Here is a 15,449-nt window from a genome sequence, read left to right as displayed (position 1 = left end):
GAAAATTGATGTGCTACCCCAGGGCAAATGCAGTATCTCCTCATTTCTCCTAACACGGTTGCTTTAAATCTTCTGCCTTTATTGAGAAAATTATTATCCTTGTTGAGGATTCCTCCATTAGTCTATCAGGGAGGCTGTTAGTTAGAGAAGTAGATGAGTCATGTCAAGCCTTGTGTCTCTGGGTGCATGTCTGCAAACCTAATTTTAGTCAGTCTACTCTATTCTGCTCTGCCAAAATTAGATAACATTGTTACAGCTATGCGAGTGTTTAAATCAAAAAGATTCTCCAGATAAATATAATTAGGAAAACCAGTTCCCTTTAGCTGTATTCAGTCGTGGATCACAAATACATCCATCTTAGTTTTTGTTTTGTTTGTTTTTTTTTTCTTTTTCTAAATTTAGGTTTCGGAGGCTGTTCTCAGGCCCATTGGCTTCATCAGGCTTTGTAACAAGTCCTTAACTGCACACATATCTAAATGTGTGTCTAACATTTCCTGTGCGTCTTCCTGCTTAAAAGTAGTTCTTACTACTGTATTCTGCCTGCAAATGTCCTTGTGAGGCACAGCAGTTTAGACAAAGATTTCTTGACTTGCCAGCAAATTGTCCTGTTTACTGTTAATTTTTGAGATTTCGCATTGCCTCCATTATATTTGTGTTTGAGCCCCTCTTATACTAAGGAATTTAACCCCTTTGTCCTTGGGAAGTAGGGGATCTGATGCTTATTTTGCAAATCCCGCTAGTCTTGCTCTCCAGCTGATCAGGCGGCCTCCGTGAATTCAATGTGAGATGAGAAAAGTTGGATTCAAATCAGGGCATGGACCCCAGTTTAACAGAGAATTTGAGTGCATGCTGCAATTCAAAGCACATCCTTCAAAGCTTTGTGATAGCTTAGGACTTAAACACGTCTTCAGTGCTTTATCAAACTAAATTAATTTTTCTTAATGTATAAAGTTACTCTTCTGTTGGACAGTTTTGTTAACCTGGGGTCCTGCTCCATGAGTCTGATCTGAAGATTCATGGTGGTATTTTGTATTTACTTTCAGAGATGTGCCTCTGCCACAGTCCGACACTGTGAGTAAAGAAACGCCCCAGAGATGTTGTTGCTGTGGTAGGAGAAAGAAAAGGGTGAATGGGAGACAAGGAGAGGTGCCCGTATGGTCACAAACTGAAGTATGAATATGGACTGGGACAGGAGTAGGACCTGATGTGAAACTTCAACTAAACACATCCAAAAAGGGAGAAAGAAACCGATAGCCTTTGTAAATCGACTATTAAATGCTACATCTGATGCCATTGCAAGAGGCTTTTTGCAGTATTAGTTACTTCTGATTAGATTTGTGAGATGTACTAGATGACAACAGGCTATTTAAACATCTATTCATATTCTTGCTCTAACTTGTTTTAGAGTCCCATGTGGATTGTATTTGGTGTTGTGAGGACAGACTCATACAGCCTCTCTTCTTCATAGAAGTCTTGTTCCGATTTGCCAGCCATGGCCCCATGCCCCCAGGATCTCCTTGGCTTTTTGACTAAAAAGGACCAGACTTGGAGTCTCTGGCCCCCTGTTTCCCTCCAAGTGCTCATATTGGAGTAATGAACAAAATCTTCTTTGCACGATGAGACTTCTTGCCCCTTCCCTTTCCTCCCAAACACATCATCTGCCCTCCAGCACGGGTTGTCTTGGAGCAGGGTGTACTGCCTAAGTGTGAAAGAAGTAGCTAGCTCCAAACAGCGGAGAGTGAATGCAGTGGTTAAAGAGAAGAACCAAGACTGGCCCGTCTCCCTAGTGTGCAGCCTGCACCCGGAATGTGTGACTCATGCTTTGGACACCCATTTCACACTTCCCTGCAGCTGTGCCGCATCGCACATGCCTACAGAGCTGTGTTGCAGGGCTTCTCGCAGCTTGGGATCCCACAGTTGCAGCTGGTCTATGACCAGCCATCCAGCATGGCTGGAGTGCAGGGTCATGGAGCAGGAGAAATGCTGGGTGTGGTCCAGAAGGAGACTTCTGCACTGGAAAATCTCCTAAAAACGTATCGCCTACCAACATCTTCATGCCAAAGAGCATCATCTTTTCTCACGGTCAAGAGTGAATGTGGGATCTCATCCTCTGGGATAGCAAGGAGCTGCGTAAGGGAGGTTGAGGTCTCTCCCTCTTGGCCTTCTTGATCCTTCAGACCTTCCCTCTTTTATCCTTTGGGTTTTTTCCCTTTCCTCCTGCTGCCAGCACCCTACTACGTGCCGAGGGAGGGGAGCGCCCTTGCTTTCATTGCACCTGTTGTGTGGGTAAACAGAGATTCACTGCTGTTGACTTCAGTCCATAAGCCCTACAGTCTGTTAAAAGTTTCATTTATATAAACAAAGCATATTTTTAGTTGTACGCAATGTTTGGCCATGGTAGCAGAGAGCTCTAGCAGGTGTCTTTAAGGCCTCTAGAAATGAAACAGCAATCCCCAAGAGGAATATGTAGTGGGCCGGCTGCTGAGCTAATGGAAGTTGGCCAGCCTCCACTGGATTTGACCCAGGACATCTAGATTAACACAAAACCAAAAAAACTCACTTGTTTTTCTTCCTAACAAGCAGCGTCCCCTTCTTTCTGTCTCTCAGCAGTCTGTCCTGCCCCCTCTTGCTGCATCTTTCCCTGTCTCCCTTCCCCTGATCTTAATTCTCTTCCCTCCATGCTGTGGGGAGGAAACCTACAACAGTACCAGTTGCTTGGCTGGAATAACTCAAGAACAGTTTTGCCTTCTTGCGATGAGATGTCCCAGGAAGCAAATGCTGCCTTTGGTTTTGCAAAAGACGGGTGGAGAACTTGCAAGAGGCAGGGGAACTTCTGTGGCACTTCTGTATAGTAGCTCAGCGCTGGGGCCAGCAAGTTGTGTTGGAGAGTTGTTGGGATGGCCCTGCAGGAGTGATTCTTGTGAAGCTGGACTGCACATGAAATTACAGAAGCATAGAATCATAGAATGGTTAGAGTTGGAAGGGACGTTAAAGATCATCTAATTCCAAACCTCACCTCCCACCAGACCAGGCTGCTCAAAGCCCCATACAACCTGGCCTTGAACACCTCCAGGAATGGGGATCCACAGCTTCTCTGGGCAACCTGTTCCAGTGCCTCACCACCCTGACAATAAAGAATTTCTTCCTGATATCTAATCTAACTCTACCCTCTTTCAGTTTGAAGCCATCACCCCTCATCCTATCATTACATGCCCTTGTAAAAAGTCCCTCTCCAGCTTTCTTGTAGGGCCCCTTCAGGTACTGGAAGGCTGCAATAAGGTCTCCCCGGAACCTTCTCTTCTCCAGGCTGAACAACCCCAACTCTCCCAGCCTGTCCTCACAGAAGAGGTAGCACAAGACCCTGGAGCAGCTCTTAGGCAGGTCTTGTTCCTGGAGTGGTGAGAGTGAAACTCCATCTACAAGTCCTAATGAAGGGCCCGTTAAAGTTTGTCCAGGCACTAGTTGTGGCTGAACCATCTCGCACATCTGTCAAGCGTGTTGCTGCAAGAAGGGTGTCTCGTGAGCCAGCAGGGAAGGTGTAGATGGGAGCATATCACCAGTCTGGGGTCAGCTGAGTTAAGAAATAAAAAAGCAAAATGCTTTATTCTCAGGATTTTTTTAACTGGATTAAAAAAACCCAAACAAACAGGTAGTTAAAGATGACAGTTAAATGTGAAACAAATAGAGGAGGTAATGGAGTTAAAGGGGGATTAAAATTCATCTTAAATAGTGTGTTTGTAATTATTTGTATTTATCCTGGTGCCTCTGTTACTGGGGCGTTATTAATGGCATACTCAGCAGGCTTGTTTAAAATGAGGACTTTTAGCAAATAGCACTGTCTTTTATTTTAGAAGAGCTTTGAAATATGAAACACAACAGGAAGAGCAGGTGTTAGAAGAATTGTAGGCTGAGAAAGCCATTATTAGATTATTTTCTGTCTTCAGTGGATCTGGTTACCTGATTATTATTCTGAACACTGGAAAAGGTGGGAGATGTGAGAGGTGCAGTTCTTCCTTGAGGTCATGCTACAGATGTTGAAATACTTCTATGGTGTGGAATAAATACTAAATTGGCTAAAAATACAAAAGTGCTACGTCTTGATTCATGGCTGAGCAGCTTCATACGTTGGGAGAAGGTTCTTTACTCGGTACTTGGTTAGGAGCAGCATTGGGTGGCAAATCATGAATGAAATCAGGCATCAGTACCTTTCTAAGTGTGAACTATGTAAATGAAATTAATATAAAGGTCTCATTCTGAAACAAGAGGGAGAGCTTTTATTGAATATGTGCTGTTATTAAAGGAAGTAATATGGAAATTTACCTGGGGTGGAAAACCTATACAAGGCGGTGACGTAGTAGAAGGATTTAGGGGTTGGGTTTTACCTTTGATAAGCCACAAAGATATAAAAGGTAATATATAAATTGTATTTTATATTTTTTTTAGTCTGAGAGCCTTTGTCAGCGTGTGCCACAGCTCATTGCTTGGTTGGATGAAGGTTTTTATTTGCTTTTTTTAGATCTTCAAAAAAAAAAAAATTGTTAAAATCTACCTTCGCTGTCAGTGCTGCGTGCTGGGTGTTGAGGTGACAAAGAATGTCTACTGACAGAAAAGGGGGAACTCTGAAAGTAGTTTGTGTTTAAGTGTTAAACTGCTATTGCCTCTTCCTGCAGAAGTAGAGAGAGGGCTGCATTAATTCGTCTTAGTTCACTTGCATCGGTTGAATAATGCGAGTTCAAAATTTGGAAACTGAAGAGAATAAGTGTGAAGTTTGCATTGGTTTTTTTGTTGTTTTTTTTTTCCCCCCAGTATTCTAATTATGAATAAAAATGTAATCAAGGAGATCTGCTAGCGCAAAGCTGTGGAGGAGCCCAAGCTTAGAGTCTGTCAGTTCAGTGTGATGACAGATGATACTTAATCTCTATTTTGTAAGATTTTTAAAGTTAATTTTTAGATAGCACTGAGGGAGTTATGTAAGCTTATTTTTGCATGCTGTGAGTTAAAATTCAAATTTCCATCACTACACAGCATGGCAAATCAAAACCAGAAAAAAAAAATAAATCTATGAAATGCAAAATGAACATCATTCACTTTTGCCTAAGTTAATGTTAAAATTAAAATTCTGACTAAAGGTATGTTTAATCTGGGTAATTGCTTGTTGTGTTTAGATACTGGATAATGTATTCTCCTGATCACCTAGGAAAGCACCAAATTTCTTCTAACCAATAAGATTTTCCTTTGGGAAAATAGCTTTAAAAAGCACAAATGCAAACCAAAATGGAGATAGCGCAGGAAACCCTGTTTTAATTAAACTTACTGATTTAAATCATAATTAATACCAGCGATACAAATCAACCCCGTGTACTTATATTGCTTTGGGAAGAACAACCTGCGGGCCCCAGTGGAGCTGAAGGTGTGCTCGGGAGGAGCCTGGGCAGGAGGGAGGGAGGTGGTACCCCAGGCTGCAGCATCCACCCCAGCTCGCTGCATCTCTGCAGGAGCATCTTGCTTCCAGGGAAAAGAGATGGCCAGGACAGAGATCTACGGTGCAGACCCAAAGCATCTTCTGCAGTGGTTGTGAAATCATGCTCTTAAGTCATCTTATGAAACTAGCCTTTGCTTTTATTATGAAGGTTTTAAAGTATCCCAAATGGGAAAGCAATGCTTAGTTTCTAGTTCAGTTTGAAGTAAAAGGGTTGTTATAGCCCAAAACGATGGTTTTAATTAGGTTCATCCAAAAGAGTTCAATTTTTCTGTTTTCTGTAAGGGAAATAAATCACCATTAAGTGCTGATTTCTCCTTATGGTTCTTTATTGTAGTGCGATGGTTTGTTCTGCTTTCAAGTGTCATTAATCCCCAAGAAATACATCTGAGTTTCTGAATAAGCTTTTATTTGTCAGATTTGACTGGGGTTTAATCCCCAGCATTGAGAAAAAGGCTTTTCTTTTTATGGAGGTGCCGTGTAAGGAAATACAGTGTGCAGACAGCAAAAATTTAGAGATTGTAGCTGTCTGTTGTTACTGGTGTTATTTCTCTTTTTCCTTCTCCTTCTGCCACATGTAGCTGTTGAGGGCTTGGGGTGAGGTTTCCTATAAGCGTAGTGGTTTGTTTGAAAAGCCTGAGCAGTGGAGGAACGGCCCTGCAATCTGCATCTGAGCTTTGGCCTGGTGGTCTGGAGCTCCTGGGTCAGATTCTGGCTTCACCACTCACCTGCGTGGAGGCTTTGGGTGAGTTTTGTGGCATCGTCAACTGGAAATAACCGCATGTAGGATTTAGTCTTGGGTGGTGTCTCTGCATAATGGAAAGTTTGGGCTTTCTGTGCAGGAAGACCTGTTTCAGAGCTGTCGGTGAGATAAAAGAGACTCATTAAGACAAACAAAAAAAAACCCCTCAGTAAAACCGACGTGCTAAGAACTGCCACAAACCACATAAGTTTCCTCCTGTGCTTCTTTACGGGCTCTTCCCAAGCAAAGACTGTAGCACATCAGCCAAGAGGCAAATACTTAAAAGCACTTTCATACTGTGTTCCTGAAAGATGTTAACAGAGAGGAGTCCTGTTTCGTGGACAGTGGTTTGTTTGTGAGAGGGGGAAGGATTCTCTTCTCTCTTCCCTTCCCTGTTTCTAGAAGATGCTATGGGAGTGTCACAGTGATGGTCCCAATCTAATTTAAACAAAATGGCAAAATCGATGCTGTGTGCGGCAAAAGTAGTTTGTTCTCACTCAACTCAGCTCCAAATGAAAAGCTCCAGAAGGTCACTGAGCACCTGAAGAGGCTTCATATCTAGAAAGAGCTTGCGGGCAGCAGAGCCTCTGCTCCGTTGGGAACATGGGGCACCCTGACCATATTCGAGGCAGCAGTAAACCCATACACAAAGCAGCAGATGAGTCCGTACAGAGAGAACAGCATACACAAAAAGACTAAGATTTCACATGAGGAATTGTTTTTTTTTTTTTTTTGCAGGGCTGTGCAAAGTTTTACTTTCTCTTTTGTAAAAATTACTCATAGTCTCCACAACAGCAGCTTTTATCTGCTTAGGGCACGTCTCATGATGATGCCACACTGCTGTGGTTTTCTTTCTGGGCTTTTTATTTCTCACTTTCGTATCGAAAATTTCTACTTTAACAAACCTAGCTTGATGGAAACTGCTGGCGTTTGAGGGAGGGGGAGAACCTTTCTGTTGACAGTAAGGTGAGCGGGGTGCAGGCTCAGGCGCTGGATTTGGGGTGGGTGTGTGATGTGGCTGCAAATGGAATGTTTGAGATGGGCAGAGGGATCTCTGAGGAGAAGAGGTGCGTATAGAAAAGGCATAGATGGGGATAGCTTGCAAAACCCTCAGAAATACCTCTGCTACAGGAGGGATGTCTTTGTCGCTGGAGAGAGCTTGCCATCAGAATAAAATGATGGTTATTCGCTCTTTCTTTGAGACCACTACAAGGGATACAAAATTACCCATCTGCTTCATCCTGTCCTGAAATTCACCCTTTGGTCTGCAAAAATGAAACAAGAGCTGGTGACTCTTCAATATGTTTTGAATGCTTTATTATAATATCTACTGTGCCTAGAACAACCTTGCTAAAAAAAGCCAGAAAATGTAAATTATGTGCTACGAATAGGCAAATGATTCCTACGCAATAATGTGTGCTGAATAACCTTTGTACCTCAGCAAACTGCTAAATCTGCAGTGAAATCTGGTAGCTGAATGATGTATTGGGTTTAACCTGGCTCTGGACATGGAAAGCAAGATCCTCCATGCCTGGTGGTGGGACTGCTCTGTGGGGGATGACACTGGAGGGGGTTCAACCACAGCATCTCTATGAAATCGGCGGGCAGATTTTCACTACAAAGCGATGCTCGGGACAAGCCAATTTGGCCTTCTCTACTCTCTTCATATTCCTCTTTAAAAGCAAAGCAGCCTTTCAGGACCATTTGTTGAAAGCAGAATGTGCCACTACTGCTAGGCTTGGGGGAAGAGACAAAATATCCTCATATGATGGATGGGAAGCACACTGCAGCAGTGTCTACCAACACCAAGATGAAAGAACACAAACATAACGATGAAAGAACACAAGCATAACTGTGTGTCCTATTATGGACTTCTGAGTGTTTTTTCCCCTGTTTGTTTCTAATTTAAAAATTGCAGTAAATCATTATAGGATGCATGAAACTCAAGAAGTAACTCACGTTCTAATAGGGATGTCTGTGTAAATCATGCTATATCCTGAGTGCCGTGTTCTATCACTCTGTATGTCATCCGAGCTGTTTCAGAACATATTGTCAGCTGTATCAGCCACAGTGGATATTTTTAAAAATGCTTTCCTATTATGCCATTCTGCTACTGACTCAAAGAAGGAAAATGTTAAGGCCAGCTTTCAAACTGATGCACGCTCTGTCTGGTTCGATGAAATCAATGTGTTAGTCTCCACCTACTCTGGCCTGGGGTTATCTCTGTGAACTACCTATCAGGAGAACGTTTTATCATTGCAAGCATTTGAAAATTATTCTCTAAAATCAATATTCTATTTTCTCTTGAACTTGCATTTGGTAAAATATTCTCAATGTTTCTTTCCTCTAAAAAAGAGTGAGTTGCTACTAATTGTGGGAGAAATACATGTGAAATTATTTTCCCCAGTGACAGGGTTTCATCTGTACTATGGCCCACATAATTTCTGTTCTTACCACAATGACATTCCTGAGGTTACACCCAAGATAAATGCATCTTGATGTATGCTGGGTTATTTATCCATGGAAATATGGGGGGTGTGGGGTGTGAGCAAGATCTGGCTGCTGCTGTGGCTGTGCACGTGCTAGAAAATCCGCTGGCAGCAAGCACGGCACATGGCGAAAAGTTAGTTGCCCTGATTCTGTCTTTTCCAGAAAGTCAGAGAGACGAAGGCGGCCCCGAGTCCCCTGAACCGGCAGCGCTGACCGCAAGGCACGTGGGCGCACTGTGAGTGCTCGTGCGGCTGGATGTAGCTCCTCGCGTAGCGCCAGCCATCACACTTCATAATGTCAGTATCTCACAGGACCGGTTTTGCACTGAGCTGAACAGTACTTCAGTGCAAACGCAGCTCTTCAAAGTACACCTTTGGTGCTAGACTAAAGGGCATCTCCGTTACCGTCCTTCTCCCTTTACGTGACCCGGCGTTATGAAAACCAGCTGTGCTGGTGCTGCGACCAGGCAGGCAGAGAACCACGCTGTGGAGCTGTAGGAACAGAACCGTATGCGTGTCCCGCTAATATCCATGTGTTAACTTCAGAGCGGCTCGAGGGTCGTATCTTCATCCAGTGAACTGACAAAAATTGCCATCCTCTTTCTCGGCTTCCCTCGGCAGTTGCGCGTTGTGGATTTTTTCATTTCTTTCTCCAGCAATGGTCTGCAACCTCGAATTGTGCTAATAACACACGTCAGATTGATGGTCGTGCCACATAGGGTGGGTAGCAGGGGTGCCTTAGTGCAGTTAGCATCCTCCTCCTGGAGATTACAGCCATCAATTTCCATCTGTTGTGAGCATCTACGACATGATTCCTGGGTATAGGAATGTCAGTTGGTTCCTAAGGCTGAGTGGGTTTCCATTTGGCAACTATCCCTCCACCCCCAGCACCAGCACTATAAAGACATCGTTAGCAGGTAATTTGCTTTGGCTCTATAATATATGAGCCTGTAATTACCTATTTTCCTCTACTGCATTAGATTGGTACCTTTTGAGACTTTGCGGATGCCTTATAGCTTTCAGTCCAGTAGCACATCATCTCTTTTGCTGGCTAATCAGGAGAATTATTCACTATTGGGTTTTTGGGGAAAAAAAAGAAAGCTTCAAACCTTAATTAAACGTGGTGTGGTCCAAGCCTGGAATTTCAGGACAATAAGGAGAAGCAGATCCATTTGCAGGGCAGTGGGCTCACAGCCTCAGCAGCTGTGAAGCAACATCCCTTCTTGGCATCTCGGCACACGCAAAACTTATTGTCCAACCTTGGAGGCCTCTGGAAAACTCGGTCCTCGTGTTGCTGTCACCTTGCACCCAGCAGCCTTGGACGCTTCTCCTCAGCTCCGTTTGCTGGTGGCTCTGATCAGGCAGATGCTGAACCCCAGCAGTGGGTGATGAGTGTGTAATTCTGCCAAACTGCTGGCTTCCTGGTGTGGGTTCTTGTAGCATCCTTCACACTGCCCTCTCTGTCACCGTGGGCACAGCCCCCTTATGAGCACTGGCAGTTAAGAAATCTTACAGATTTCCCAATGGAAATCCTGATAGCTGTGAGCACTACTGCTTCCTGTATGTGACTGGTGTTAGGGGAAAGCTGTGGTCTGGCCCAGCTCCTCCGGACAAAAATTTAGATCTGAAACCCTGAAAGTTGTGTCTTCCTCTGCGTTGCCCCCACTCCCTTCCCACTCAGCTGCAGATGCAGAGTCTCCCTTCATACGCGGTTGCTCATCTGGTCTGAAAACGTGCATGGTAGGAATTGCTGCCCTGATACACTAATCTGTGTTTTAACATTGATTTCCATCACGGAAGCCCTATTGCCAGGGTAAGGAGGTAGCTTGGGGAACCTCACAGGGAAGGGGACACCCTGGATGAAGCAGCTGAGGACTGAGTCGAGACTGATCCCTCAACATAGCATCGGACCCCGTGGGCTGCAGGTACATCTCTGGTGCAGGCAGTAAACCCTTGCGCTCAGCAGCTCGGAGGGGAACCTTGTGAGGGTTTTTCAAGCGCTCGTTCCCAGGATGTTTCTAAACAGTGCCTGCGATTACTCCAGAAACCACGACTATAACACTTGGAGGAAGAAGAAAGGCTTAATGAAACCAAATGTGTTTGTTAACAGTAATTCGCAGCAGGCCCTGTGGCTGGGCCTGCCAGCTGCCATCGTCTGCAAGCGTTGCATTTAGCCAAGCTTAGGAGCGGTACTGGCTCCAAAGGAACCTACTGCTCCCTCCTATTGTCTGGAGAAATAAATTGCTTTATAGTAGCATGTATGCCTGGAAATCGTGTGCCAGTTAGATGCTGAACGGGCAAAGAGAAAGTACAAATTCACACCATGAATTTGCAAAACTTGCTCACTGAGATATGGGACTTTGGGGCCTTTTATTAATAAAGGGCCTGATTCCTCTCTTGTTTTCTTCCAGGTGGTGGTTTGTCCCAGCAGGGACTATGTAAAGCGCTGTCACGTCAGATGCTGTTTTGTAACACTTGGCTTGTGCAAGTGCTAACAGCAATACTGGAAAACAGCATGTATTTCTTTTTACCATGGTATGTTCTAGATCCATCAGGAGTTGCAAATGTTCTAGGATAAATTTAGCTTGTTCCTTTGCGAGCTCTGAGCCCGCTGTGGCAAAGCTGCTTTCCTCCTGAAAAAAAGGAGGATGTGGTGCAAAGGAAGAGGCGTCTCCCGCGCCATGACAAATCTGACCAGTGACGTGTGGGTGGTGGGTCTGAGACTTTGAACGCCATCGTAACGCGGTCTAAATGCCCTGACTGAACTCCGCATGATGGCGTTACATGGGCTGATTCCGTCCTGTCACAGGCTGCTCCCTGGAAAATGCTCAGGGAAGGTGTTTACACCATCCTTAGTTTCTCTATTGCAATGTCCATCTGCAGTCTTCCATCAAAATCTTATCCCTGTTGGAGCCAAAATGATTGTTGCTTTTGGCCCCTGCTCCAAAGTTCCAAAAGAACAAAGGGTCTCAGCGTAGTTCTTTGGGAGACCTTTCTCTGGGAGCAGAAGATGAGTGACTCCAGGGACAGCACCAGGAGCGCTTTGCGTTTCTGAACTCATCCTTCTTGGGTCACTTCTGACGCGGGGCAGCATCTCCCCTTTAATGCCGATGTACCTGCTACATCACCTGCCTCGACTCCCTCCTCTTGCCCATTTCTGACCGCAAACCATCTGCCGTGGCCTTGTGTCTTCTCGCTGCCGTGCGTCTGTCTGCCCTTTCCTTTGGTGTTTGTTGGATCTGCCTCTAGTGCCGCAGTTTATGCTTAGAGCAGTCTGGTTTTTGAAGCAGGGAATGGAAGGATATGCCCTCCAAATAAGAAAAAAAAATGTCCTACAAGATCAATGGATTTCTCTTAGTATAAAACAAATCAGAGGGAGAAGAATCTCCTTCCTTCCGCCGCATTCTTCCGCCTGTTTCCCCAAGGTATTGTAAACAGCAAAACTGCTTCTGGAAAGCACTGTCCTGGCGGTGGAAATGGCTTTCTGTGGCTACTTACAATTACGGTGGAGATCAATAGGGAACAGCAGCACTCGTGCAGCGAAGAGCGAATGACATGAACTTCACTTTCCCTCCCCTGCTGCGATGGACAGCGTGCTATGGCCGTGTTTCTGTATCTTCTTCACACACGAGTGTCATTTCAGGCTTGATTTTTCCTGATTATCAACAAATAAGGTGCAGGTTTTACTGTCCTGAAGCAAACCAAACCTTTGCCGCCGTTCAGAAGGGGTGTCTCCTCGTAACCTGCCCTCCCGGCATGTTTGCAGGCTCACAGATCCCTTCACCATAATGTGTTTTAAGATCGTCTCCTTGCCTTTCTTATATATATATCCATGTGTCGAGTTTGGAGCTGTGTGGGGAAGGCAGATGAGCTTCATGTGCCTTCCCTTAGAGCAATGCTGGCCACATGGGATGCCATGCAAAGGAAAGTGGAGCAGTCTTAAAAAGCTGGGGAAAAAATTAAAAGCATTAGTAAAGGAAAGTGAGGCATTTGGTCCAATCTGTTTATAAACAAAATACGTACCTTTGTAAATGTCTTTTTTTCTTAATTTGTTTAAGTTTGGACAGCATGGTGCCTACCAGGTTAAATAATTTCCTTCAGAAGTCGTTGGCAGCAGCGATCGCCTTGCAGTGGTTTTGAAGGCTGGACTGAACAGTGAGAAAAATAAGAGTTACATTTTTATTTTGTGCATTATCATATTGATCTAATTCAGCTTAACGATTCAATTATCCACTTACAGAAATTAATTACAAAGCAGGCTCTAAAAGTGCCCAGGATGGGTTGTGTCGAGCCAGCAGCGTGTTGCAGGGTGTGATGAGGGAGGCTGAGCCTCTCTCCCTCTCTGTGCCTGAAGGAGACTTCTTTCCTTGGGATACAGGAGGTGGGAATGGTGAGCTTTGGTCTTGGATTGCAGTACCAAACCTCCTGACAGTCTGTTGTACTTCATGTTCAGCTTCGCCTTGGGTAAAAACGGGCTTGAGAACGTCAAGTGCTGGGGGGGAAAAACTGAGGGGGGGCTGAAGCTAATTGAGCTGCAGCGTTAAGGGCTCTCCATCGTTCCAGGGTGCTTGGGCGCTGCGCAGAGAGGATTCACTGCAGGGATTTTGATTGGTAAAACGTGGAGTGCCCGTCTGTAGCAACGGTGCGGCTCACGTCAGGGGAATATGATGCAATAGATCAGGGTTAAATTAAAACTCACTTCATGTATTTATAAATGAGAAGAAGTATCTGTTTTCATGCTTAGGTGAACTTGACACATACGGATGTATGAACCACAGTCTCTGGTGGTTGTTATTATTTTAATAGTAAGTGGAAAACCCAGAGAGTATAAATTGCTTTTGTTTCTTCATGGCAAAACTGGATTACATACTGATGAATAAAACTGATTCATGTATTACCTGTTAATCTTTCAGCATTAGCACTGACTGAAATTGGGATTGGTTTCGGGTTGGTTTTTTTTGGGTTTTTTTTTGCCGATTTGGAGGTTGTTTCTTGTTATCAGTAAAAGAAGTTAAGCATTGAATTGATTATTTGAATATTTAAAGGCTGCATCGTGCATCACCATGAATGCTGTGATCTTTAGAGGCACTGACAGCTTTCCCTCTGGCTATTAACATGTCTGCTTTATACAACACAAATGTCAACATCACTACTCCTCTAATTAGAGCAGTAGGTCAAACAGCGTCTTTGTCTGTAGAGGAACCTGAGCCATTAGCCACGTTAAGAAGAAGCCCCTTTGTTAAGCTTGGTTTATTTTTTTTTTTTAAGGTTTGTTTTATCCTGTGACAACCTACAAATGCTGTTTTTCAGAGGGGGGATGTTTTTTGCTTCCTGCAGAAAGGGCAGTACATGGAAGAGATTCTCCCTCAAACGCGTTCAGCTCTGCGCCTGAGCCGCAAAGCCAACCTTCCCCAGCGGTCCCAGCTCGCTGCGGCTCTGACCTGCATTCGGTTTTGTTCAAACACAATAAATGTATTTTTCCAGGGACAGTTTAAGTGATAGTGGTATTGTGAGCTGTAGGAGCTTATGAAGGTCAAGAAATATTAGTGCTGGGCCTTAAAAGTGTTTTCTGTTAACTGATGCAAAGCAAAATTGCCGTGATTGTCCTCGGGTGGGTGCTCTACTGGAGGCACCGGTTTGGCTTTGCCTTTTTTTATTTGCTTTTAAGTGGAATCTAGCATCATTTCCATAATGATAAATCTTCCATTTAATACCAAGAAAGCGGTGATGCCCATCTTGAACATCTGAAAGATGTGATTGCTATTTACAGCTTATCCCATTTTTTTTCTGACAATGTCTTTGATTACTTCTCTTTCAATGCACTACACATCTCGCTAACTGAAGTTGCTTGTAACATTATGGAAATAGGTTGAAAATTATTTTAAACTAGACATGGGGTTTAGCATTTTTTAATTTTAAAATAATTTTTAACATATTTTAAAATATATCTTTTGTTTCCGTGATCTTGGGTTTTGGCGGCTAAGTAGTTGGTGAGCCTCCAGTGGAAGTTCTCAGATTTCAGAACTGCGAGGTTTTTCCTTAAAGTAAGAGTGAAATGAGGTAACACAGGAATGAGCTACTGTGCACACTTTAATCCGGCTGGTTGTTGCCATCAGTAGGCAGGAGGTCACAACCATCCTTCCTCATTAAAGAAAAGCACGTTGAAGAACAGTGCCTAGGACAGACGGCCAACGGATGGTTTGGGTCTGGTTTCTCTGTTTCATGTTCTCTTTAGCACGACCGCTTGTGCTTCCTTTCTCCCGCCCGTTTCCCCCTTCCCTACAACGATAAGTGACCCAGCACGGACCAGCGTGGGTGCGGGTAAATCTTTACAGATTAAATGCTCATACCCTCAAGCAAACCTGAAGCACACGGAGAACACAAAAGGATAATAGTCCATCACCTCTCCTCAAACCTGTTCTGGGCCACTCAGCGTCCCCAGAGCCTTGTAAGGCATTGGCACTGATGGCCACCTCCTGCTTGTCTCAGGCTGCTTGGTTCTGTTTTATCTAAAACCAGAGCACTTCTCCTATGTGAAACAGCTTGTGACCGCTGTTTCCAGTGCAGGTCAGGGTGCTCTGCTTCCTCCAGGTGGGGATGGTGTGGAGGGATCTGCCCGCTGCCTCCCTGCTGCTGCCTGCCGAAAGCACTGCTCAAGCGCTTTGCCTCTCCCAGGTCTGTCCAGGACAGGAGATCAGGTCCTGTCCATCCCTGCAAGATGCTGAACCATGCTTTTCTA

The 15,449-nt window shown here is 44.5% G+C and overlaps 1 protein-coding gene across 14 annotated transcripts in view; it reads left to right on the top strand.

Moving 5' to 3' along the window:
* Nucleotides 1–15,449, top strand: part of EVL (Enah/Vasp-like) — a 161,952-nt gene that overhangs the window by 44,915 nt on the left and 101,588 nt on the right. The gene's annotated exons all lie outside the window — the stretch shown is intronic.

Source organism: Larus michahellis, chromosome 4 (assembly GCF_964199755.1).
Source record: "Larus michahellis chromosome 4, bLarMic1.1, whole genome shotgun sequence".
In the NCBI taxonomy this organism is placed as follows: domain Eukaryota; kingdom Metazoa; phylum Chordata; class Aves; order Charadriiformes; family Laridae; genus Larus; species Larus michahellis.
The sequence above is the reverse complement of the archived record's forward strand: the minus strand, read 5'-3'. Positions and strand labels throughout refer to the sequence as shown.